A 24,419-nucleotide genomic window follows, 5' to 3' on the forward strand; every position below is an offset into this window, starting at 1 on the left:
TTCCTAAATGACCGTCCCTACACAGCTCCCACCAAGCAGTCGGGGGAATCCATGCCCCCCACCCCTTGGAGCGCCCCTGCACCTTTTTTTTTTTTGGCTGATGGCAGGTGGGATCTTCGTTCCCCCACCAGGGATGGAACCCGCAACCCCTTTAGTGGAAGTGCAGAGTCCTAACCACTGGACCGCCAGGGAAGTCCCAGACCGGCTACATCTTGAAGTGGGTGCTGCCCCCCCCCCCCGCTAGCCCACGTGGAGGGCCCACTGGACAGCCAGCATCGACCGCGCGACCTGAACAAACCTCCAGGTGACTCCAGCTGAGGCCCCAGACAAGCCCAAACTCCCAGCCCACAGAATCTGTGAGTTTAAGAAGTGGTGGTTTCAGGTCATGAAGTCTTGGGGTAATTTGTTCCACAGCCGGAGTAATGGGACCCCCATCCTACCCTTGGGAGGGGAGCAGCCCAGGAGTGGGACAGCAGAGTCACCCATCCCCACTGTGACCAGCACTGGGCAGGGGAAGCGCAAGGGCCTGGGGGCCGGGCGGAGGGGCGGGACCCTCGGGCGGGGTCCTCCCCCTCCCCCTCTCCCTCCCCCTCCCCCTCCCGGTGGAGCAGTCGGGGCATGGATGCCGGCAGAGCGTCCGCAGGAGCACAGGCACGGAGAGAGTCCTGAAAGTGCCAAGTCCAAAGTCGGGGGAGGCGGAAGGCGAGGGAGAGAAGGGGCGGGCCCAGCGGCCTTGGAATTTGTCCCCGGGGAGCTCTAAACAAGGCGAAGGGCGGGGCGGACTGGGGTGGACTTGATTGAGAGACTCTCTGAGGACGGGGGATGGGGGGTGAGTGGGGGGAGGGTCCCGGTCAGAGGCCAGTGAACTGTGAGGGGGTTACAGCCCCATAAACACTGGATCCCCCTCCCCTGGTGGGTGGGTCTGCCTTAGGGTGGGGAGGTTCAGCAGGCTCCCCCCTCCCCTCCCCCCCCCCCCCCCCCCCCCCCCCCCCCCCCCCCCCCGCCCCCCAGGGCTCTGTTCCGTTTCCTGCCCACCAGCCTTACAGGGGCTGACCCAGCTCCCCAGACCCTTGACCCCATGAAGGAAATGCCCCAGACTGAAGCAGGCGCTCTGTTCTGGTCACTGACAGGGGGCACTTAGAGGGTACTTTTCCCCGACAGTTGCAGGGAGTAAGCCCACCCTGCGTGTCGTCCTGACCAAGTCGGATTTCTGAATGCCCCCTGGAACAACCAGACACACACACGTGCGTGCACACACGCACCCCATGGTGGTGAAATACATGGGTACAGGGCTCAGACAGGCCTGGGTTCCATCCCTGTCCATCATTTACCAGCTGTGAACCCGGCCAAGTCCCAGACCCTCTCTGACCCTCAGTTTCCTCGTCTGCAGAGTGGCGTTTCTGAAGGCACCTGCTTCATGGGATTGTTGAAGAGCACCTGAGCCCCGGGGCACAGAGGCCCTCACGTGGTCGGCATTATTCACCAGCCAGCACCTTTCAAGTAAGGATTTTAGAAATTCTCTCTGAGCGAGGGGAGGGAGGAGGGGGTGTTGCCGAAGTATCGGCTTCCCTGTGCACCGAGGCCGAACAGAAATAGAGACAGGGATTTGGGAGGAAGAGAGAGATGGCTTTATTTTTCTGCCAGGCAGAAGGGAAGACACAGCAGGCTACCGCCTCCAGAGCTGTGCCCTCCCTCCTTGGGAATCAGGGAAGATTTTATATGTGAGGCTCGCTGTCTGGGGTCTATGATAAGGATCAAAGTAGTGAAGGTCTTGCATTCTTCCTTTCCTTTGCATTATTTCAAAACAGTCATAGCTGGCGTCAGGCCTCCCCGGTAATTGGGGTCCGGCAGTCTGGTAATTGTGTCCGTTTGCCTCTGGTTTATTGGCCGGTGACCTTGTTTCTGAAATGCAAAAACTATAGGGGGTGATTTCTTACCACGGGCATATAGAATGTAAGTGCAGGGACATAATAAGGTTAGGGGGTGAGAGGCAGGGGATGTAACTCACACAGAGTTAGGGGTGATGGGTATCGAATGTGAATTACATAGCGTCAGGGAGTGAGGTTAGCTTTGTAAAGTACAAATCTAGTTACTACAAATTAGTGGTTAAAGTAAACCAAGGCGTGATTAACTCTTTCAGGCCAGGTTATGTTTCTTCTCTAGCCTGTTCACTGTTCCCTTTATTTCCCTTGTTCTCAGGGGAGGGAAAACTTCATTTCTATTTCTGCTGCAACAAATTCCCCACTGCTAGTTCATTCCCTCCGTATCAATGGAGGAAGGGAAACGGGCGTCGTTCTCGTCTGGCTGAGGACAAAACTTCAGTTTTGCTCCACTTGACAAACACCAGCTGTCCGGCCCAGGGGCCCATCTATCTCCTATTTCAAATCCCCCCTGAGAGACGTGAACCCCAAGAAATCTTTACTGGGAGGATGAGGGACGACGGTCTGTCTTCTGCAGCTTCCTCAGGCTGGCAAGGGGTTAGTAGACCCTACCTAGTTGGGGTCACAGGGCTCTCGCCCTGTCTTATTAAGGGCCCCAGGGTGACTTCTGTTGTTGTTTTGGCAGGATCTGTTCTGAGAAATGGCTGGAATCTTTGCATCATCATTATCTTGATGTGAACCTATTGTAATCTGGAAGAGACAGAACTTAGCAAGTAGTTTATAAAACAGAGGCCAAAGATTAATAAAAGAATTATTGTAGCTGGGGGCCCAAGCAGGATGAAGAGCCATGTAACATTTGGTAGTAATTTTGATCCTGATCTAGATAGAGTCAGTGCTTGTGTTACCCTGTCTAAAGGAATGGAGCCATTTGGTGATATATATAATTTTATGTCCTCTTCTATTAGCCCAGTTTGATTGATGTAGGTGTAACAGACCCTGTTAGAAGTATTTGGAGGCGTGACAACCTAAACATTAATAGACAAAATAGATCTCATTTCTTTTTAGGAGAATAAGCCTGAAACCCAGTCTAGGCCTGGTGCTTTGGGGAGACTTGTAGCCAGGTAGCTGGTTATCTAGTTTCATCAAAGTAGGTTTTAACCTTCGATGTGGTATTAATATATAAATAACAGGAGCTATTGGTCACTACATATGTGTTTTCTCTTTTCGTTAACATATGGTCTAAAGCAATTTTATCGTCTCAAAGTGTAATAGCTACAAGAGGAGACCTTTAAGAAGTAAGGTTGCAGTTACCAGCTGTCAGCAGACATTGTTTTGAAATTGGCCGGTGGCATCCCATATCTAAAACAGCTCAGAAAACTCAAGTTCTTAGCAATAAAAGGACTTGCCTAAAATCACACCATAGTGTCACCATTCATGACGTCAGTGTTTCTCTGGGTATGAGAAGATGCAAGAATTGGGGCTCGTAAGATCTTCTCCTGAAATTAGTTAACTATCTGAAAGCCTGTCCTGTCAGTTTTTCCCAGAGCACAGAGTCCCTCATTTCAGCTCTCCACCCTGAAGTCCTTGTAGAGGGTGTTGAAGGTCACCAGCTACAACAGCTCATGATTTAATCCTTGTAGAAGTAGATGGCAAGTGTCAGTTTTCAGTCAGCAGGGCCCCTTTATGGTTGTAGTTTCAACCATGGTTTGGAGCATTTCCTGACCATTTTGTCCCATGGTGTTAGGAATGCTCCTTTCCAGGTCTGGTGAAGATTTTGCTGATAGGCCATTCCATGGGCTATTACTGGACTAGGCCTTTACTAGTATCCAAAAGTCTCTGGACCACCTGTCTTCCTAGTATCTTATGGTCCAGGACAGTATTCCCTCTTGTTGCTTCTTCTTATATCTAGAGTTAGACTATTGCAATCATTGATCTCATATGGAACTATATATCATCATTTTATCAGAGGCTCGGTCACACACTGGGTAACATAAGAAACAATAAATTTTTGGAAATAGGCAAAATACAAATAACATAGCTGGCAGTATTAATAAAGTCATAAGTAAGAATTCAGCCAAGAACTTCCATTAGGGGCAGCCCAGTATATCCCAGGTCGTCTGACTTAGTCTGTTCTGTACCAATCCCTATTCTTCAGGGAAATTATATATTGGCATTGTCCGTAAGGTACTCAGCCCAGTTTTTTAGTGTTACTAGACTGATTATCTTTAGTATGATTTAATTGTCCCCAGCCTTTAGAGGAGCCTTGAACCTTAAATTACCATAGCCTGGTGTTAGTTACATAAATCCATCCCATAATTGTGGGAGGTTTTATTCCTTGGCTGAAATTTTGCTTGTTGCTCTGATTGAACTTTGAGTAATAGAGGAAAATTCATATTTATGGTCAGGGTCAGAGCAGGTATTATTAATTGGTCAGGGGAGGGGATCTCATCTAGTCATATCAATAGTGGCCTGAACATGACTATAATTTTCCTTTTAAGATAAATTTCCTAAGAGTCAGCCAATTAGAGCCTTGGAGTGGAGAAATCCACTCAGGTAACCCAGAAGTACTAGACATAGGTAATTGGCCACAAACCCAACAATTGGATTGATTTTTAAAACTAGCATAGCATCCTGCCTATGATAGAAAAACATTTGATTCATATGCAAAGGTCCAAGAAGTCAAGAAAACATTGTAAATGAGCATATGAGTCAGGTCCAGGATCTTGGGTAAGCTGTCTACTTCTGATGTTGTCTTTTTCTCATCCTGGTGTGAGTGTAGTTTCTCCTCTGTTTCAGCGTTGTTTTAAGGTGATTTTGAGGTCAGCCATCCTCTCTATAGGCCAGTCCAGTGCAGGGGCGCTTTGTGAGTGGAAATTAATCCAAGAGTTAATTCCCTTTAGTTTTACTGTGTATGAGCTAGTTCAGAGTACCTGATAAGGGTCCTTCCATCCAGTTTGGAGATAGTCCTTTAAATTATGTCTTTTCCAGTATGTATAATCCCCTGGTTGTAGGTCGTGGGGTATCTGATCTTCATCCAAAGAAAAATTACTGAGATAAGCTTTAGAAACAAACTTAGAGTGTCCTTTAATAATTCAATTAAACTTTTTAGCAATATAACATAACTGCAAGGAACTATCTGGGAAGTGAGTCTTGGTAAACACAGACCTTAATTAACAAAACTAGAATTTAATATTCAGTAAAACAGAATTTTTTTTCTTCATTGTGAGGGCATTAACCCTGCAACCAGGGAAGGCTTTATCCCATCAAATAAAAAATAAGGTTTATCAGGGAGCCGGAAAAAGCCAAGCAGCCGTCTTGGATTTTCCATAGCCCTGACTGTTTGATTTACAGCTATTGTTTACCCATTTTAAATTCCCTGATTTAGGAGTAGACTGTTTTCATGTTTTTTTTGTTTTTTTTAAAATTAATTAATTAATTAATTTGTTTATTTTTGGCTGTGTTGGGTCTTCGTTTCTGTGCGAGGGCTTTCTTTAGTTGCGGCGAGCAGGGGCCACTCTTCATCGCGGTGCGCACGCCTCTCACTATCGCGGCCTCTCTTGTTGCAGAGCACAGGCTTCAGACGCGCAGGCTCAATAGCTGTGGCTCACGGGCCTAGTTGCTCCGCGGCATGTGGGATCTTCCTGGACCAGGGCTCAAACCTGTGTCCCCTGCATTGGCAGGCAGATTCTCAACCACCGCACCACCAGGGAAACCCCTGTTTTCATGTTTTAAGGACAATCAGGATGGCAAAAGTCTGACAATGAGAGGTTAATTTAGAAGCAGAATGAACTTTATTTACGTGTGCCATGATCTTCATAGATCATTGTGAAATAGTACTTATTTACTTTACCTAAGTAACAAAAGATTTTAAAAGCAAATGTAAATCACTTAAAGGCAAAGAAATTTACATAGTCTGTTATTAAAGCAGCATCCCAAGAAAACTTTGTTCTCTTAACAGAGAGAGAGAACCAAATTTCAGTCTGGTCTCAATAAACTTGGCCTGATGATTTATATAACTGTAATTTATCATCTAGGCTTTTTGCTTCCTGAAACTTTTATAAGGAGTCTCAGACTGAACTTTTAAAAGACCTCTCAGGAAAGTCACACCAAAGGCTTGTCACAGATTTCGCTTACCAGATCTAGGTGAATTCCTCCCTTTTCAAGGTCCCGAAAATACCTTGAGATTTCTGTACCTGTTAGTGAGGTAGCCTTCCTAATTTATCTGATAAAGATGCTGGGGACCTAAGAGTTTCCAATCTCTGGAGGGAGCAGATAGAGAGAAAAAATAAATGTTTTAATTTTACCCGTAGGTGTAAATTACCAAATTGTTGTAAACCATAAGTAGCTTGAGGAGAAGAGCTTCTTTATATCCAGTTTAGCATTATGGTCTGAAAGTCAGAAACTTGTATTTATCCAAAAGTCCTTTTTATAAATCTTCTTGAAGAGGAAGCATCTTTGCAAAAGCTTCAGAGTGAAACTGTAAGTGTCTATAATGACAAAAGACGTATGGCAAGCTTAAAAATCTGATTACAATGTAACTTACAAGGTAACTTGGTTACTGTTGTGACATATGACGCTTAAGATAATAACTAGAATTATGACTGATAACATTTTACCAGGACATATCAGAATTTTTTTGAAACTCCATATAATTTCTAGAATATCTATATTAGTAACAATTACCATACAATATAACCTAAGAAGATTTATTACACATTTGACAACACTTCCCATGTAATTTTATACCAAATGAACCTAATTAGTGTAACATCTCTCTTTGGGATGTTTCAGAGGCCCTTTGAAGCACCCCAAAGTTAGCTAGAGGTCAAAGAAACTTCATTACAATTTGATTTGGGAAGTTTTATCAAAAAAACAAAAGGGTTTAGAACACTCAGTCAGATAAGATCATACATTGCTGTGAAACAATTGTTTTTCACTTAGCCAAAGTGACAATAAAAGATTTAAAGGCAAATATCGAACTGATCACTTAAAAGGTAAAGAAGCTTAAAATCTGTCATCCAAAGCAGTTCAACACCTTAAGAAAACTTGTACCATGCATAAAACTCTTTTCTCAGGGTCCACTTTCCACAAACCTTTTTTATCACTTTCTGTATCCATCACTTTATTTTCCCATTCAGAAACAGCCACCTGTAAATCAGACCTACTTCCTTTTCCCTTAATAAAATGCAATTCCATTCCTCATACCTTCTTTACTAAAAACACACATCCTACTTTCCTTAAGCAACCATGAACTGTCCTTTATATCAGCACTCTGTAGATTGGTAAATGTACATCCAAATAATAACATTTAAAGAATGTGCTTTCTTATAGAAACTATCTCAGTGTGGCACCAAACACGTTTTTTAATAGTTCTAAACCTTTTGTTTCTCTGTACAAGGAAGCCAATGTTCAGTAATTAATGTTTCAGTATCTTATTTTATTTGGAAATGGCCTAGTTATTTAATAACTTCCATCTTTTAACTTAATTTAGCACAACTCTAAATTTTCAAGTTGTCAAATATCTGGAGAGATCATTCTTAAGTAAATATTCCTAAAACATAAGTATTCCTAAAAAGTTCACCCAAAGCTCTTATCTCATTTGCAATTTTTTTTTCTTAAAATTTCTTCACATCGAGTTATTTTCATTGCTGACAAATTTGTAACAGATATAATAAGATCTTATTTAGTTTATATTAAACCTAGGCACAATAAAGTATTATACTTAATGTTGATGGCTCTAAAGACATGTCTATATTAATTAGATTAACAAACAAACATTAATACCAGGTATTAATTTAATACTGAATATTTCCCAGGTCACATGAACCTGAAATTTTTCTTGTATTTAGAATTGTTTGATTTGTAAGCGCTTACTTTTCTTTTAAGCCAATTAAATAGAGCTCATTTACAAATTAACCTCAGCAATATTATCCAAAGACAGAAACATATACTGAGACATACACAGATATCCAGACAGACAGAGATCTCATAGTTTCCACTTGAGATTTAAAATGTCTCTTTGCCTCTTTTTTTTTTTTTTTCTTGGCTTGAAGTTCTACTAATTAACCCAAGGCTGAAGTCTCAGGCAAAGTGGGCTGTGTTTGTAGCTCAAGGACACGATAAGAGTTAACTTCAAGCTCTGTCCTAGGCGTATTTTTGTTCTCTCAGGGTCAGAATTTTGAAGAAAAGTATTTTAACAAGCTAGCTTTTTCTAATTGCACATGCAAAAGGAACTGGTTTTGCACTTTTAAGAAAAGTTTTATTTTAACCAGTTTTCTCCAGAGTCTAAAGAATATTGTGGCCATACTGTCAAAAATCATCTTTCTCTTTCTGTGGTCATGGTTTCACAGCTAAAATTTAAACCAGATAATGCTCAAATTGGCTCTGATAACAGGGGCAGACTGGCTGATAAAATGTTGTCCCAGCAGGGGTTGTCCCTCTGGGGAGGTGCGGTCTTAGTTAGTTTGATCAGAAGAATATGCGAAGTAAGGGAACTTGCAGGACTTGGGGAACCTTCCCACTCCCCTGAGAGTTGGGAGAAGTTAGAAGAGGATCATTTAGAATGTCAGGAGACTTTTGTTTCTTTTCTTTTCTTTTCTTTTCTTTTCTTTCTTTTTTTTTTTTTTTCTGATTCCTCAGGCTTTTGATTATGGAGCTACCTACAGCAGGATTATAATAAAAGGGGCATAAAGTCCTGAACATAAGGGAACCTCAGTCCATTTTTCCCATCCTGTGGCAATAAAGATCTAATTGTAGGAGACCCATTTTCAGGCCATTTTTCTTTGTCATTGGATCATAGCTATAGGTCCACCAGTCATTCAAAATTTTCCCTAAGTGTTCCCAGGTGGGTGGAACCTTAGAGGAAGTGCTTCCCATTTTGGCTCGAGCAGTTGGTAACAGACGTTTGATATTAGCACGCTCAAATCAAAACATAAACCTTCACCTCATCAGCTGGAAGTCACACATAAAACATAAACCATAAAAGGAAACAGCAAAGGGATGCTCAAAAAAGAAAAAGAGAAACATATGGCGGAGACCCGCCCAAACGTGATTTCCGAGTCCCACTCGACCTGGACCGTTGCCCCAAAGCGGCGTCTTACATCAGAATCTCCCTTTGCAGGGAGCATTCCACATCAGGATTTCCCTTTGCAGAGAAATCCTCAAATTGGTACCGAAGTTCCCCTTAAGGGGACCGTCAAAGGTCACGGAGTGCAGTCCGGGAGACTCACCGTAGGTGCTGACGGGTGCGTCGAGACTTCCGTTCGCCCTCTTTCTGATGCTCCAATATTCAGCGTTTTCTCGGAGTGGAAGTGCAGGCCGGCGCGGCCAAGAGAAGAGAAGGTGTCCTCAAGGCAAAAGGAGCCTCGGCAGCTGCTAGGTCAGCCTCTCCCCCGTCCTCCGCCGCAGCCTCGGAGCTCCGCCGCCGAGTCGACAGACCGGGTGTGATGGGGCACAGCCCTGCGGCAGGGAGTCCCTGGCGATCCGGCCTCAGAGAAACCCTCCAACCCTCCGCTCTCCCGAAGGAGCCTGGCGTGCAGAGAGATATCCCCGAGCTTCCGATCAAGCCGAGGGGCCCTGCGGGGCTGCCTGCCCGCCAGCAGACCCCGGACAAGCCCCCATTTTGTTGCCGAAGTATCGGCTTCCCTGTGCACCGAGGCCGAACAGAAATAGAGACAGGGATTTGGGAGGAAGAGAGAGATGGCTTTATTTTTCTGCCAGGCAGAAGGGAAGACACAGCAGGCTAGCGCCTCCAGAGCTGTGCCCTCCCTCCTTGGGAATCAGGGAAGATTTAATATGTGGGGCTCGAAGTCCGGGGTATAGGATAAGGAGCAAAGTAGTGAAGGTCTTGCATTCTTCCTTTCCTTTGCATTATTTCAAAACAGTCATAGCTGGCGTCAGGCCACCCCGGTAATTGGGGTCCGGCAGTCTGGTAACTGTGTCTGTTTGCCTCTGGTTTATTGGCCAGTGACCTTGTTTCTGAAATGCAAAACCTATAGGGGGTGATTTCTTACCAGGGGCATATAGAATGTAAGTGCAGGGACATAATAAGGTTAGGGGGTGAGAGGCAGGGGATGTAACTCACACAGAGTTAGGGGTGATGGGTACCGAATGTAAATCACATAGTGTCAGGGAGTGAGGTTAGCTTTGTAAAGTACAAATCTATGTACTACAAATTAGCAACATGTTAAAGTAAACCAAGGAGTGATTAACTCTTTCAGGCCACCTTATGTTTCTTCTCTAGCCTGTTCGCTGTTCCCTTTGCTTTCCTTGCTCTCGGGAGAAGAAGAAAGAAAAGTCTCACCTCTATTTACATTGCAACATGATTAACTCTTTCAGGCCAGGTTATGTTTCTTCTCTAGCCTGTTTATTGTTCCCTTTATCTTCCTTGTTCTCAGGGAAGGGAAGACTTCACTTCTCTTTTTGCTGCAACAGAGGGAAGGGAGCCAGGCGTGTGTGTGTGTGTGTGTGTGTGAACCCCCCTGTGGATCATAAATGTAGACTCACTGTGTCTATACTCGCCTGTGGCTCTGTGTCCAGTCCCCACCCCTGTGAAGCCTCGGGAAGGTTGCAGATGGACAGCCCGACGTGTCCTCCGTTTCAGGCCGTGCCGGGCCTCCCTGTAATAAAGACCTGTTTCTTCCTGGCCGCGCACTTGGCCTGGAGACTGAGGGCTCCCTGAGCAATTCTGAGCTCCCGCCTGCCCGCCCTGGACACACTCAGGCCTTCTGTTTGGCCACAGCGGCCTGTGGGACGCTCACAATGCGGCCCTGTTCTTCCCTCGGCTCAGCCCCCGCCCCTGCGGCCTCTCTGGGAGGAGGTTCTGCGAGCTGGGGGCGCTGCCTTTACCGGTTTCCAGGAAGACACGCGCGCTGCGTGTGGCTGGAGACGGGGCACCTCCCCGTCGGCAGCCCCTTGGAATCAGGGGGTGATTTGTTAAGGGCAAAACACGTGTTCCTCAGGCAGGGCCGCCAGTCAGCTCGCTCAAGGGCAGGCTTCCCTCTGGGCCTGGCACATGCCGAGCCCACTCGGACGCTGGGCCTTTGCATGGGCTGTTCCTCTGATCTTCGCGGGGCTGCCCTTCTGTCGCTTGCAAGCCTGAGCTTAAGCCGTTCCTCCTTGGGTTGGGATCTGCCGCTATTGACCGCTGTCTGTCTCGCGGCCCTGTTGGATTTTCCCCATTTATTTAGCATCTGTCTTGTCCCTTGAGAGGGTGAGCTTCACGGATCAAAGAGCTGTCTTGTTCATGCCGGTCCCCAAAGCGCAGCACGGTGCCTGGCTCAAGAAGGCCACAGTCGAATCTAAAATATGACACAGATGAACCTATCTACGAAACAGAAACAGACTCCCAGACATAGAGAAGAGTCCTGTGGTTGCCGAGGGGGAGGGGGTTGGGGGAGGGATGGAGTGGGAGTTTGGGATGAGCAGGTGCAACTACTGTATAGAGAACGGGTCAACAACAAGGTCCTACTGTAGAGCCCAGGGAACTATATTTAATATCCTGGGATAAACCATACTGGAAAAGAATATATATATCTGTATAACTGAATCACTTTGTTGTATAGCAGAAATTAACACATTGTACATCAACTATACCTCACTAAAATTAAAAAAAAAAAAAAAAAGGCCACAGTCAAGACTTACTAGATGAACGAATGAATAAACCAACCACCCTATTGAGAAATCAACCTATGAGTCAGTGAGGCCTGGATTCAATGGATCAATTACTGCGTTAATGAGATCAGGGCACCCAGGGTGGAATCCTTGCCTGATACGTCTGTCTTTAATCATCTGATCTTCCCCACTTCACCTCTAAGCCCTTCCAGGGCAGTGGAGAGGCGGGGGGTGCACAGATGGAGCTAAAGCCGCGAGAGAAGGAGGCAGGCAGGAAAAGAGGCCAGTGCTTCCCCGGAGGAGCGGGGACTGGGAATGGGGCTCTCAAGGGAGGGCTGGTCAGGGAAGGCTCCCTGGGGGAGGTGAGACAATCCCTGAGTGGAATCCCCAGAGAGGTACTGCTGTTCAGCAGGGGGTGGGAGCTGTGTGGAGCTAGCCTTGGGCTCAGCAGGGTTGGTGCAAGAATGAGGCCTGGATTTGCTCTGCACGGTCTCAAGAAAACCAGGGTCAGTGGTGGAAGCCCAGGAGGACCCATTTCATTTCAACACAGGGGGACGTGTCCCAGGACAGCGCCATGCAAAGATGGAATGAACTGCCAGAGGAAAGAATGAGCTCTCTGTCCCTAGAGGTACGTAAAGCTACATAAGGAGAGGAGTGAGGGGTTAGCCTAGGCAGGAAAGCTGCAAAATCTGTTCTAATCCAGAGAATCTACAGATCTATAATAGAAAACTGTCTAATACAGGCAGAAGAGGTATTTATCAGATAATATCCATACACTACTAATATAAATATGCATACAGATGACCATCACAGTTTTGTTTTGTTTTTTTTTTAATAATGGAAAACATCCTGTCTCCTAAATTCCACCTTTTGAAAGTTATCTTTATGCAATCAGCATGTGTGTATTCAGGCCCTTGGCTATAAGAATGCTCAATGCAGTATTGTTTGCAACAGAGGAAAAATTGGAGACAACCTGAAAGTTCATTTATATGTTTATTTTCTGTCTCCCTCTAGATTGAGCTCCAAGAGGGTGGGCCCTTGTCTGTCTCATTCACTGCTCTATCTGTCGTATCTAGTGGGTATACGAGATACAATGCAATCTTTTTTTTTTTAATTTTTGTATTCTTTGACGAGAGGGAGGGAAAGGGAGAGAGAAATGCAAGAAATGCATCAAAATGTTAACAGCGATTGTTCCTGGGAGATGGAATTAAAGGTAATTTTTGTTTTATGCTTTGTTGTACTATCTACAAAAAACATGTATGATGTTTATAATGTGAAAAAACTTTAAGTAAAAATAGAATGACATCAGGGTAAAAAAAATTGCTTCATTTGCTGAGCTCTGAGAATGGATTTTTAAAGCCAAACTGAATCGCGTAAGACTATCAGAACGTCCCTGGTGGCAGCCTTTTGCCATCTGGCTAGGATAACACAAGAACAATCCAACTCATCTGGGTGGGGAAGAAAATAATTTGCAGTTTCGCAGTGGCCGCCCCTAAAACCATGCCCTCCTCCCAAGGTGGCTCTTTTATAACCTCCTTTGGCTGCAGACTTGACATTTATCTGTGCAAACAAGGCATCATGCTGTTTGGGTATTCCAAAGCACTTCTGCTCAAGGCAGATAACAAAACACAGATAACTCCACCAACAGGTCTCTGCCTTTGAATTTGTCTTCCAAAACAAGCAAGCTCTCTCACTGTTTGGGGAGAAACCAGCCTGTTGTGAATTGTTCAAGACTGTGAGATGGCACTTTCCATTCCTCCAGGGCCAGAGGGATTAGCTTCCACACGGGGCTGCTCAGAAGGATGGCGGCCACCCGCTAGAAGTCACCACCACCACTTATCATCTGGGAAGGTACAGAGCTCCCTATCACTGGAGGTGTGCAAGCCAAGGCAGGGAAACCCCTTGTCAGGGGCATTATATAGGGAATTCGAGGGTCAGGTTAGGGGCCGTGCCAAGGGCTGAATTGTGTTTCCCCCAAATCCAGATGCTGCAGCCCTAACCCCCTGTACCACAGAATGTGCCTCTATTTGGAGATGGACCTTTAAAGAGGTGATCAAGTTAAAATGAGGTCACTAGGGTGGGCCCTAAGCCAATAGGACTGGTGTCCTCATAAGAAGAGGAGATTAGGACCCAGACACACACACAGAGAAGGTGATATGGAGACACAGGGAGAAGACAGCCATCTGTAAGCTGAGGAGAGAGGCTGCAGAACAACCCTGCCTTCACCTTGATCTTGGACTTCCAGCCTCCAAAACTGTGAGAACATGAGTTTCTGTTGTTTAAGCCCTGTCTCTGTGGTCCTGTGTTATGGCGGCCCTGGCAGAGAGGGTACCAGTGTCTCCACTGTCCGGGTGAGAGAGCCGTGCTGGCGGGGCAGGGGGAGGGCGAAGTGATATGCCCAGGGTCCCACAGCTACTGGCAAGTCCAGATTCTAATCCAGGCAGACCTGCCCCAAGTCTTTCTGCTGTACTTGTGATTCGCCATGACGGACGCCCTAGCAGGACTTTGTACAAGATTCTAGAACTGTCTAGAGGAGGAAGGGGACTTGGGGACACCCAGGGAAGCCTTCCTAGAAGAGGTGTCGCTTAAGCCAGGCTTGGAGGAATAAACCCTCAGCAGGGGGGAGGAGGAGGCCAATCATCCTCCAGGACAGCACAGAACCTCCTGCCAATCCCAGGGCTCGGCTCCCGGGAGCGTGTGCACGTGCTCGCACGTGACAGGATGTCCTGTCACGTTGCACAGAGAGAAGCACGTGCAGACACCACCCAGCCCGGCAGTGGGCTCCCAGGTTCTGACTCCTGGAAAGAGGCCTGGTTCAAATCGCAGCCCTGCCTCTTTCTGGCTGTGTGCTCTCAGAGGAGTTACACAGCCTCTCTGAAAAAACTGTTGAAGGTAAACTCCCTTCACAGGATGCATTCGTTCCTCAGGTGTGTATTTCTCGAGCACCTGCTAGGCGCCAGGCGCTGCTGTAGGCACCAAGGAAAGAGCAGGGGACACAGTGCTGCTCAAGTGGACCTATCGTGCTAGCGAAGGACCCACAGGGAGGAGGGGAATGCAGCCACGTGGCCAGGGAGGCCTCTCTGCAGAGGCGGACTCTGCAGAAGTCTGTGGGTGGAGACGAGCAACAGACAGCGATGAGGGCGCGGCGCTCACCGGCCGGCCAGCATCCGTGCTGTTATTTCGAGTCACCCCTCCTCCTTCTCCTGCTGCTGCAGCTTCCGTCCGGCCACTCCTAGGATCGCCCATCCCAAGCATCTCTCCAAACCACCCGCTACTTTCTTGACATCAAATCCAAGAAACAAGCCCTCCTCTTGGCTTAAACCTGAAGTGCTAGTGACCAGAAGGGACCTCAGAAAGGACCGCACGTCTCTCTCACCTCCAATGAGCTCCTCGTTTGCCCTGACCTGGAGACCAGGGGCCCCTGTCTGGTGTCCCTGCTGTTGAAGAGATGGCTTCCCAGGGAGCTGGCACCCCGTATTGGAGGGAGGCTGAGGCAGCCACCCGGCTCTGATGAGCCCTGCTCAGATCCCAGGGCTGGTTCCCCTGCCAGGGTGACAGAGCCATTCCCGCAGCTGGGTGGGGGGGGTGCAGAGTCCTCCAGGGGAAGCTGGAACCAGGCCAGTCAAGGAGAGGCAGGCAGAGGAGCCCACTAGCTCTCTCTGGGTTCTCGCTTTTCTTTCAAAGCCTCCAGCCCATTGCCCGGGGTGGGGGCAAGGTGCACTCAGCCTGCTGGAAAAGTCCAGGCTTCCTTCTTGCCAGCTGCCTCCTTCTTGGAGAAGCCTCCATGACTGGAAAAGCCAGGGTGCTCAGAGCCAGGTGGGACCTGAAGATCAAACCTACCAAGCCCTTTCCCTATTTTTACATCAAGTTGTTTGGGAACTTTTGGTTGTTGAGTTGTAGTAGTTCTTTATATAGTCTGGATTTTAATTTCTTATCAGATGTATGATCTGCAAATATTTTCTTCCATTCCATGCGTTGTCTTTTCACTCTGTTGATGGTGTCCTTTGATGCATAAAAGTTTTTGATCTTGATAAAGTCCAATGTACCTATTTTTTCTTTTGTTGTCTGTGCTTTTGGTGTCATATCCAAGAAATCATTGCCAAATCCAATGTCATAAAGCTTTTCCCCAGTGTTCTCTTCTAAGCGTTTTATAATTTTAGGCCTATGTTTAGATCCATTTTGAGTTAATTTTTGTATATGGTGTTAAATAAGGGTCCGACTTTTTCGTTTGTATGTGGATATTCAGTTTTCTCAACACCGTTTGTTAAAAAGACTGTCCTTTCCCCACTGGATGCTCTTGAAACTCTTATTGAAAATCATTTGCCCATGTATTCGAGGTTTTATTTCTCGGCTCTCTATTCTATTCCATTGGTCTACATGTCTGTCTTTAAGCCATTACCACGCTGTTTTGATAACTGGAGTTTTATAATAAGTTTTGAAATCAGGAAGTGTGAGACGTCTAACATTGTTCTTTTTCAAGATTGTTTTCACTATTCAGGGTCTGTGAGATTCTATATGAATTTTAGGATGGATTTTTCTATTTCTATAATAAATGTTATTGGGATCTTTGTGGGAATTGCACTGACTCTGTAGATCACTTTGGGTAGTATTGATATCTTAACAATATTAAAGATAAATTTTTTTAAATGGCCTTTAGTCATGCAGCTGCTGTGGAAAACAGTTTGGCAGTTCCTCAGAAAGTGAAACAGAATTACCAGATGACCCAGCAATTCCACTCCTAGGTATGTACCCAAAAGAAGTGAAAGCAGGAATCAAACAGATACTTGTACAACAGTGTTCAGCATTATTCACAACAGCCAAAAAGATGGAAGCAGCCAAAGCATCCATCAGCAGATGAATAAACAAAACATGGTCAGTCCATATGATGGAATATTATTCAGCCATAAAGAGGAATGAAGTTCTGACACATGCTACAACATGGATGTACCTTGAAAACACCATGCTAAGTGAAATAAGCCAGACACAAAAGAGCAAATACTGTGTGATTCTACTTATATGAGATACCTAGAATAGACAAATTCACAGAGGCATAAAGTAGAATAGAGGTTATGTGGGGTGGAGGGCAGGGAGGAGTGGGGAGTTATTATTCAGTGTGTCAGAGTTTTTGTTTGGGATGATGAAAACAGTTGCGGAAACAAATAATGGTGATGGTTGCACAACATCAGGCTATTATAATTTTTTTAAGTGTTTTTTTTTTAAATCTTGTTTTTCTCTTAGGCAAATTAAAAGTTCAGCAAAATGCAAATAAGTGTGCTCCTGCTGGGGTGAGATGAGAGGTGAATTTTTTCTTTCTTTTCCTATTTTATTTTATTTTTTATTTTATTTTTTGGACGTGCCACCCGGCTTGTGGGGTCTTAGTTCCCTGACCAGGGATCGAACCTGTGCCCCCTGCCGTGGACGTGCTGTGTCCTAACCACTGGACCGCCAGGGAATTCCCTTTCTTTTCCTGTTTAAAAAATGTTGATGTGCTTTATTGTATTGCTTTTGTAATAAACTCTATGTACGTGTAATTGTCAACACATCCAATGGAGCTACTTTCCTTATCACCTTCCCACCATTCCAGCCCGATCCCAGATACCTGGGACCTAAGCTTATCCCGGGTGCACAGTATGCAGTTGACAACTGTCCTTCCTTGTTATTCTGAGCCAACAAGACTCAGGCAGGGAACAAGGCACACAGGTGAAAGTGCAGGCCTGACCTCCCCACATCTTGGTGACTCAGTGGCTATAATCGCGTCTCCTCCTCCTCCTCCCAGCCCCTGCCCCGCACAGATCAGCCTCCAGGGTGGGGAGGAGGACCACAGAGAATGTCTGTTTCCCCACAGGCTGGGAATGGCCGTCTCCACCCAGACGCAGATTCCTGAAAACACCGTGGCAAGGAAGCTCTGATGAAACGGGAAGGCATCCCGTGTCAGCTATCAGTAATGCCACCACGGAACAAGATCTGCAGGCTCGTCAGCCCCGTGGCTTCCCGATCAGGGGAGGAGAAAAGGTTTGGGAGTCCATTTAGGGCTGCTGACTCTGTTTCTCCCCACCAAGGACATTTTGTTTAAGACTTTCATCTAGCGGCTTCCCTGACGGTCCAGTGGTTAAGACTCCACACTTCCACGGCAGGGGGCACAGGTTCGATCCCTGGCCGGGGAACTAAGATCCCACATGCCGCCTTGCCATGCGGCGAGGCCAAAAAATAAAAATAAATAATAAAAAAAGACTTTCCTCGGGGCTTCCCTGGTGGCGCAGTGGTTGAGAATCTGCCTGCCAATGCAGGGAACACGGGTTCGAGCCCTGGTCTGGGAAGATCCCACATGCCGCGGAGTGACTAGGCCTGTGAGCCACAATTACTGAGCCTGCGCGTCTGGAGCCTGTGCTCCGCAACAAGAGAGGCCGCGATAGTGAGAGGCCCGCGCACCGCGATGAAGAGTGACCCCCGCTTGCCGCAACTAAAGAAAGCCCTCGCACAGAAACGAAGACCCAACACAGCCAAAAATAAATAGATTAATTAATTTTAAAAATTAAAAAAAAAAAAAAAAAAAAAGACTTTCCTCTAGAGTCACCATTATTTCCTAAAAGAAAAAAACATTTAAACATAGGAAGGACTTGACCTCAGGAGAGGGAAAATAAGAAAGGAGAGTTGTCAACTGCACACTGTTTCCAAAATAATTTTGAAACAATGTATCTTAACAGTTCGTTTGAAACAACCCAAGTAGTCATTGCCAGATGAATAGGTAAACAAAATGTGGGCTAGCCGTACACTGGGATAGTATTCCCGCAGAATCCTGACACACATGAAGATGTGCATGAACCTCAAAAACCTGATGCTCGGTGAAAGAAGCTAGACACAAAGCGCCACGGACTGTATGATTCCCTTTATCAGAAATGTCCAAAATAGGCAAATCGATAGAAACAGGGAGTAGGTTGGTGGTTGCCAGGGGCTGGGGGAGGGAGGAATGGGGAGTGACTGTTAATGGGTACAAGGCTTCTTTTGGGGGTGATGAAAATGTTCTAGAATTAGACAGTGGTGGTGGTTGCACAGACTTGTGAATATGTCAAAAACCACCGAACTGTGTACAGTACTTTAAAATAACAAATTCTATGTTTTGTGAATTATACCTAAATTAAAAGTACGGTTTAAAAAAGTAAATGTAGGAAAACAGTTTGTGAATGTACCCAAATGACAGCCTTGAGTTTATCTTGTGATTCTCGAGGCACAGAGCACTGGGAACCCTCTTCACTGACTGTTCATCTTGAGTTGTTCTGCTGCACGGATTTTGTAACTGTTACAAATCCATTTTCACAAATATGATTAATCAAAATAGAAGTGAGAGAGCTCACTTGTCCACTCAAGGCAGGATATTCTGAGCTGTCAGTGGTCGAGGGCTAGTGGGATGGGGTCAACCCGGCAATTCTGGTCCGCCCTGAACTTGGCAGAGGGCAGAGAGGGGTGGCCAGGTACGGACCACGGCAGCGGCGCACTCAGATGGACGTCCACGTCTGGACGTCTTTAGCGTGGATGATGGGCACTGCTCCTTTGGCCGTGTCCGTGCCGCTGTCCTGGGAAGCCCCTTCTGCCCGCCCCTCCCCGGATCCCCTGAGGCTGTCCACGGATCCTCCGTCCACCATCCTGTTGGGAGTGGATTTTTGGTGTCCAGCGTAAACCAGGAGCTGCATGTCACACAGGGACCAACAGGGAGCTGCAGGGTCGCACAAGGCAGTGGGCCCACCACGCAGAAACCCTGCGTAGAGGCTCTCTGAAGGCTGGGGCCCTGGCTGCCCGTCTGGGTTGCAGAATGAATGGGCGGGGGGAGGCAGAATCAGCTCTGAAGCAGGGGTTGTGCAGCCCCTGCAGGCAGACGTCCACCCTGCTGAAGCTCTAGGAGGTCTCAGGACCCCTCCCGGCGATCAGGGGTACTTGTGGGCCGCGGCACCAGCAGCCTCAGGGGACAGAGTCCCAGGCATGCGCCTGCCTGGTCTGTTCTCACCTCCCCGGCAGACGGGAGCCCTAGGTCATGCCAGCCATGTGTACGCGGGGCTGAGTTGAGCACGGGCACACGTGCAGTCGTGAGTGATGGTGAGTGTGTGTGAGCGTGTGAATGCCGTGTGTGCATGAAGGGTGTCGGTGGGCACGTGTGTGTTTGCTGGGGAGCGAGAGAGAGTGTAAGGGTTTTCCACGGCTGGGGACAGGGCTGGGAACAGGGAGGAGGGGGCTGCTGGTGGGCTGCAGGGGGTCTCCCCATCTCCAGCAGCTGCCCAGGCTTCCGTGTGCTCTGGCGGGGCTGCCCAACCCTTGGTGGCCAGGCTCTTCTCTCCAGGCCGCCTCTCCCTCCTCCCTTCCCCGCCTACACCCCACCTCCACCCCCAGGCACCCCGTAGTCTCTCTCTCTGTCTCCGGCCCTGTCTGTGGGCCTTCCGACCTCCATCTCTCTCCTTTCCCCCCCTCCCCACCTCCGTCTGTCTCTCTGTCTCTGTCTGTCTCTCTCATTCACCTCCCCTGGAAGGAAGGGCTGACCCAGGCCCTGCCAGGCTCTCTGGTGGCAACAGTCCAGCTGTTTGCAGGTTTTAGGGGGCCCCAATGACTGCATTCAGGCGGATGGGCCACTCTGGGTGTGGGGACAGACACGATAATTAAAGAGGGTGCCGGCAGCCAGCACAGCTGGCACCGGGGTGCCCGGGAGAGTGAATGAAAGGGAGCTGTCTGCTCTGGATGCCCCACGAGCCCGCCCACGGAGCCTGGGGCTCCAGAGAGCCCAGACCAAGAACCTGCAGGAGCGCAGCCTTGTGTCTGCTCACCTTCCCACCCACAGAGACCCGTGCGCGCCCTGGGCACACTGCGGCCACAACCCCATCTCATGGGTGGGAAGACTGAGGCCGAGAGTCAGTGGATGGCCTGAGGCCACACAGCACAGCGAGGGCCGTCGAGACTGGGGAGAGCCCCACTCACCTCGTGAGTGAGGGGAAGGCCTGGTAGCCAAGGGGGACTGTCCACCCTTCAGTCACCAAACGTCCCCTGACGCTTCCATCACCACCTAAGAGGCCCGACTAAGTAACCTCCCAGAGCTGAGTTCTCTCCCTGGGAAGAACTCTGAGCCGGATATAAAGATACTGAAAGGTTTTCCACCCTGTCTCATTCACTCACTCATTCATTTATTCCACGATCACTCACTGGGCCCTCCCAAACCCCAGGCGTGCGTTGGGCCCTGGGGACCCACAATGAACCTGGACTTGAGAAGTGGTGATGGGGGGGCCATGGGGCCCTCCAAGGCCCAACCTAAGGCCACTGCCTCAGGAAAGCCTTGCCTGACCCCTCCCCAAGCCCCCGGCCCTCCCGCCTGCCTTTTGGTGGAGGGCGCTGCCTGCGGCTGTCCGTCTGTGTCCCCTGGCCTGTGGCCTCGTGGGCCTGGCATGGGGCCTGCCCACGGCAGTAGCTCAACAGTGCTGTCTGTATAAGGGGTGCTGACAGCATCTTCTAGGTGAAATGCGAGGGTTCATGCACCGGTGAGGGGTTATGAGAGTTAGCGCTTCAGACTGGCGGGGGGAGGGAGGGAGCAGGGGCAGGGGTGGCTTCGGGAGGCCAGGGCAGTGGCCTGGCCTTGGACCGCGAGGACGCTGCTTCTGACTTGGAGCTGCCCCAGACGGGCCCTGCCCTCCTGCGCTGACCTTGGCCTTTCCCGGAGGCCGGCCACCCCCCCACCGCAGAGCCTAGGGATGCACTCGTGCTAGATGTTCACAGACGGGGAACCTGAGGTTCAAAGAAGTCATCCGTCCAGATCCACAGCTGCCCAGAAGCAGAACTGGAATTCAAATCCAGATGTGTCTGACTTCTCCCACTGAATGAAACAGCCTCCCGTGGGTCAAGCCTAACAAAGTAATAATAATAGTAGCAACAGCAACAACGGTCCTCTGCAGATGAGCTTCCCGTGTTTAAACGCACTTTCTCTGGGACTTCTCTGGCGGTCCAGTGGTTAGGACTCCGCTCTCCCACAGAAGGGGGCCCCGGTTCAATCCCTGGTCAGGGAACTAAGATCCTGCACAACGCATGGTGTGGCCAAAAAGTTAAAATTTAAAAAGATAAATAAACACATGCACTTTCTCAAACTTTAATCTCCCTGGAAGCTCACTGCAGAGCTGTAGGGAAAGAGGCTCAGAGGGGCCGCACTGGGCCCATTCCCCCTCTCGGGAAGCGGCAGATCCAGCGCACGGGAGGCCGGGCCGGTTCCTGGGCGGTGCTGCGTCAGGACAGCTGAGCAGGGAAGGGCCTCCCGCCCACGCTGCAGGCGCTGAGGCAGCCCTCCCGCTCCCCGCCCCCCCCCCCCCAGCGGCCAGCCAGCCGCGACTGCCTGCAAACTCACTGGGAGGCCTGGACATCAGGGTGGGAGTAACAGCCCCCGGGAGGCGGGGGAGCAGCACGGTCACACACTCCTGCACAGCACACCCCCTCCTCCGCTCGGGCTGCGTGTCCCAGCCAAGCTCGCGTGCAAAGCCGCCAGGGTCCATCCCGCTCTGACCTGTTTTCCTGGCAGCTGCTGTCAGGGTTAGGTCAGGCCAGCCCTGGGTGTCCTGCCAAAGCAGAGGTGGCCGTGGGGTCAGATGCAGCGTCCTCTGCCCTCCCTGCCTTTGCACACCCCGTCCCGTCCACGGCCGAGAAGTCTTCTTTCTCCTCTCGGCTCTCTTGTCAAACTCTGACCCAGCTGTCGCAACCCTGCCGAATGACACCATCTCCAGGAAGCTTCTGGACTCCCCCAGGTGGAATTAGTCTGGCAGCTCTGACCCTGCTGTTATTGTCATTACGGGTTTAGCCATCTCTCTGGCCGTCCTGGTTACAGCAGAGGTCCCCAACCCTGTCGGGCGGCTTGACTAACTCTTTTTCTGGGGGGGGAGGTCACTTTAAATCAGGGCATGTGAGGGTATGGGGGTTCCAGACTCAAGTGTGGGTCACGCAGAGAGAGAGAGAGAGCTACGGAGATGTCCGGTCAGATCGAGGGGCTCAATGGCCACTTCACGATGGGAGGAGGCCTGGCTGCCACCACACAGCCCAAAATCCAACAGCCTCTGCTGCGATGGGTAAGGGTGCCCTGCTCTGCCCGGCAGCTCAGCTGACCCCTTAAGAAGCTCAATTTCCTTGAATAAGACAAGGAACATACTCTGGTCCACGCATGGTTCACTTGCTCCCCTTGGCAGTCATGCAAGGTGGGTAGTACTGCTGTACCCATTTTACAGATGCGGAAACTGTTGGGGGGGCACAGAAAGGTCAGGAAGCTTGCTCGAGGTCACACTGCTAGTATGTGGCAGAACTGGGATTGCAACTCCGGCCCTCCGGTGCTGCTGCCCATCTCCTTCACGAAAGCCCTTTGTTCATCACCGAGGACCAGCTCCCCCTGGAAATCAGAACCCAGAGCAGGGAGGGCAGGCGTGGGGTCCAGGAGCACTGGTGTCAAATGTGACAGTCCAGCCTCCATCGGCCAGCATCCTTCTGCTTGTGTGGCTTTAGGCAAGTTGCTTAACCTCCCTGGGCCTCATATGTCTCCATTCTAGAATAAGAATAGGACAATACCATCCATTCAGCATGCACTGAGCACCTCCTGGGTGCCGGACCCAGTTCCAGAACCCGGGAACACAGGCGTGATCAGGACAGGCAATACTGTCTCCCCAGGAGGTAGGAAGGACAGAGCTGCGGACATACCTCGTCCACCGCAGCCAGGACAAACACCTTCAGAGGTGGGCGGCTCTGTTTAATGCTCCACCGGGTCTCGCAGATTGTGCCTGAGGAGAGTGAGGGTTTGGACAATGCAGGGGGGAGGGGATGCCAGGTGGGAGCAGTGCATAAGCAAAGGCAAGGTGGCCGGGATGGGTGGGCAGCCCAGGGTGAGGTGCCCCTGCTCTAGGTGCTGAGCGTGAGGCCCTGGGGTTGCAGTGTCCTCTCTGCATCCCTGGGGCGGGGGTGAGGTGACAAGTGGCAGCGTCAGGCTGGCAGTCCCTGGGCATGTCCCTCGACGCTGGAACCCCCATCTGATAGCTTCCCCATGAGTTCCCTGGACTGTTCCCAGCAGATCAAACCCACCTGCCTGGCGGGACCCAAAGCAGAAACACCCATGGGTCCCAGCCGAGAAAATCTGTCTTTTGTTTTTAGAATCACTTTCTCTCTGAATATAAAAGCGATACTTGTTTGTCATCAAAATAAAGTTGGAAAAGCTAGAAGGAGACCAAACTCATATGAAAAATCACGTGATCACCCCATCCAGACCCCCAGAGACAAACCTTATTAATATGTTGGCAAACAGGCCTTCCCCACCTCACACCGGGTGTTTCCGGTACACTTTTCAAGACGGTTGAGATCAAGCTGTACCTGGAATTTGGGGTTCAGCTCTTCTCACATAACATATAGCATGCCAGCATCTAAAATCATTCCTGATTCTTTCCGATTACAAAATTATGATCTGCTCATTGTAAAAACAAATCAAGCGGGACTTCCCTGGTGGCTCAGTGGTTAAGAATGCGCCTGCCAATGCAAGGGACACGGGTTCGAGCCCTGGTCCTGGAAGATCCCACATGCCGCGGAGCAACTAAGCCCGTGAGCCACAACTACTGAGCCCGTGTGCCACAACTACTGAGCCCGTGCGCCACGACTACTGAGCCTGCGCTCTAGAGCCCGCGAGCCACAACTACTGAACCCGCGTGCCACAACTACTGAAGCCCGTGCACCTAGAGCCCGTGCTCCACAACAAGAGAAGCCACCGCAATGAGAAGCCCGCGCACCGCAATGAAGAGTAGCCCCCGCTCGCCGCAACTAGAGAAAGCCCACGCGCAGCAACTAAGACCCAACGCAGCCAAAAATAAAATAAATAAATAAATAAAATTTAAAGCAAACAAAAAAAACAAATCAAGCACTTACAGAGATGTGGAACAGAGAAAG

General features: G+C 49.1%; 2 long non-coding RNA genes across 2 annotated transcripts; one reads left to right on the top strand and one right to left on the bottom strand.

Annotated features, from left to right (window-relative positions):
- Positions 1–274: 274 nt before the first annotated feature.
- Positions 275–9,120, top strand: LOC118896169. Its single transcript, XR_005020101.1, has 3 exons — positions 275–356; positions 1,391–1,500; positions 8,520–9,120. It is a non-coding gene; the product is annotated as an uncharacterized LOC118896169 (long non-coding RNA).
- Positions 5,671–22,152, bottom strand: LOC118896168. The gene is made up of 3 exons (XR_005020100.1): positions 22,015–22,152; positions 9,110–10,498; positions 5,671–6,367 (listed from the first exon to the last, which is right to left on the bottom strand). It is a non-coding gene; the product is annotated as an uncharacterized LOC118896168 (long non-coding RNA).
- Between the last annotated feature and the right edge of the window lie 2,267 nt (positions 22,153–24,419).

Source organism: Balaenoptera musculus, chromosome 5 (assembly GCF_009873245.2).
Source record: "Balaenoptera musculus isolate JJ_BM4_2016_0621 chromosome 5, mBalMus1.pri.v3, whole genome shotgun sequence".
Lineage (NCBI taxonomy): Eukaryota > Metazoa > Chordata > Mammalia > Artiodactyla > Balaenopteridae > Balaenoptera > Balaenoptera musculus.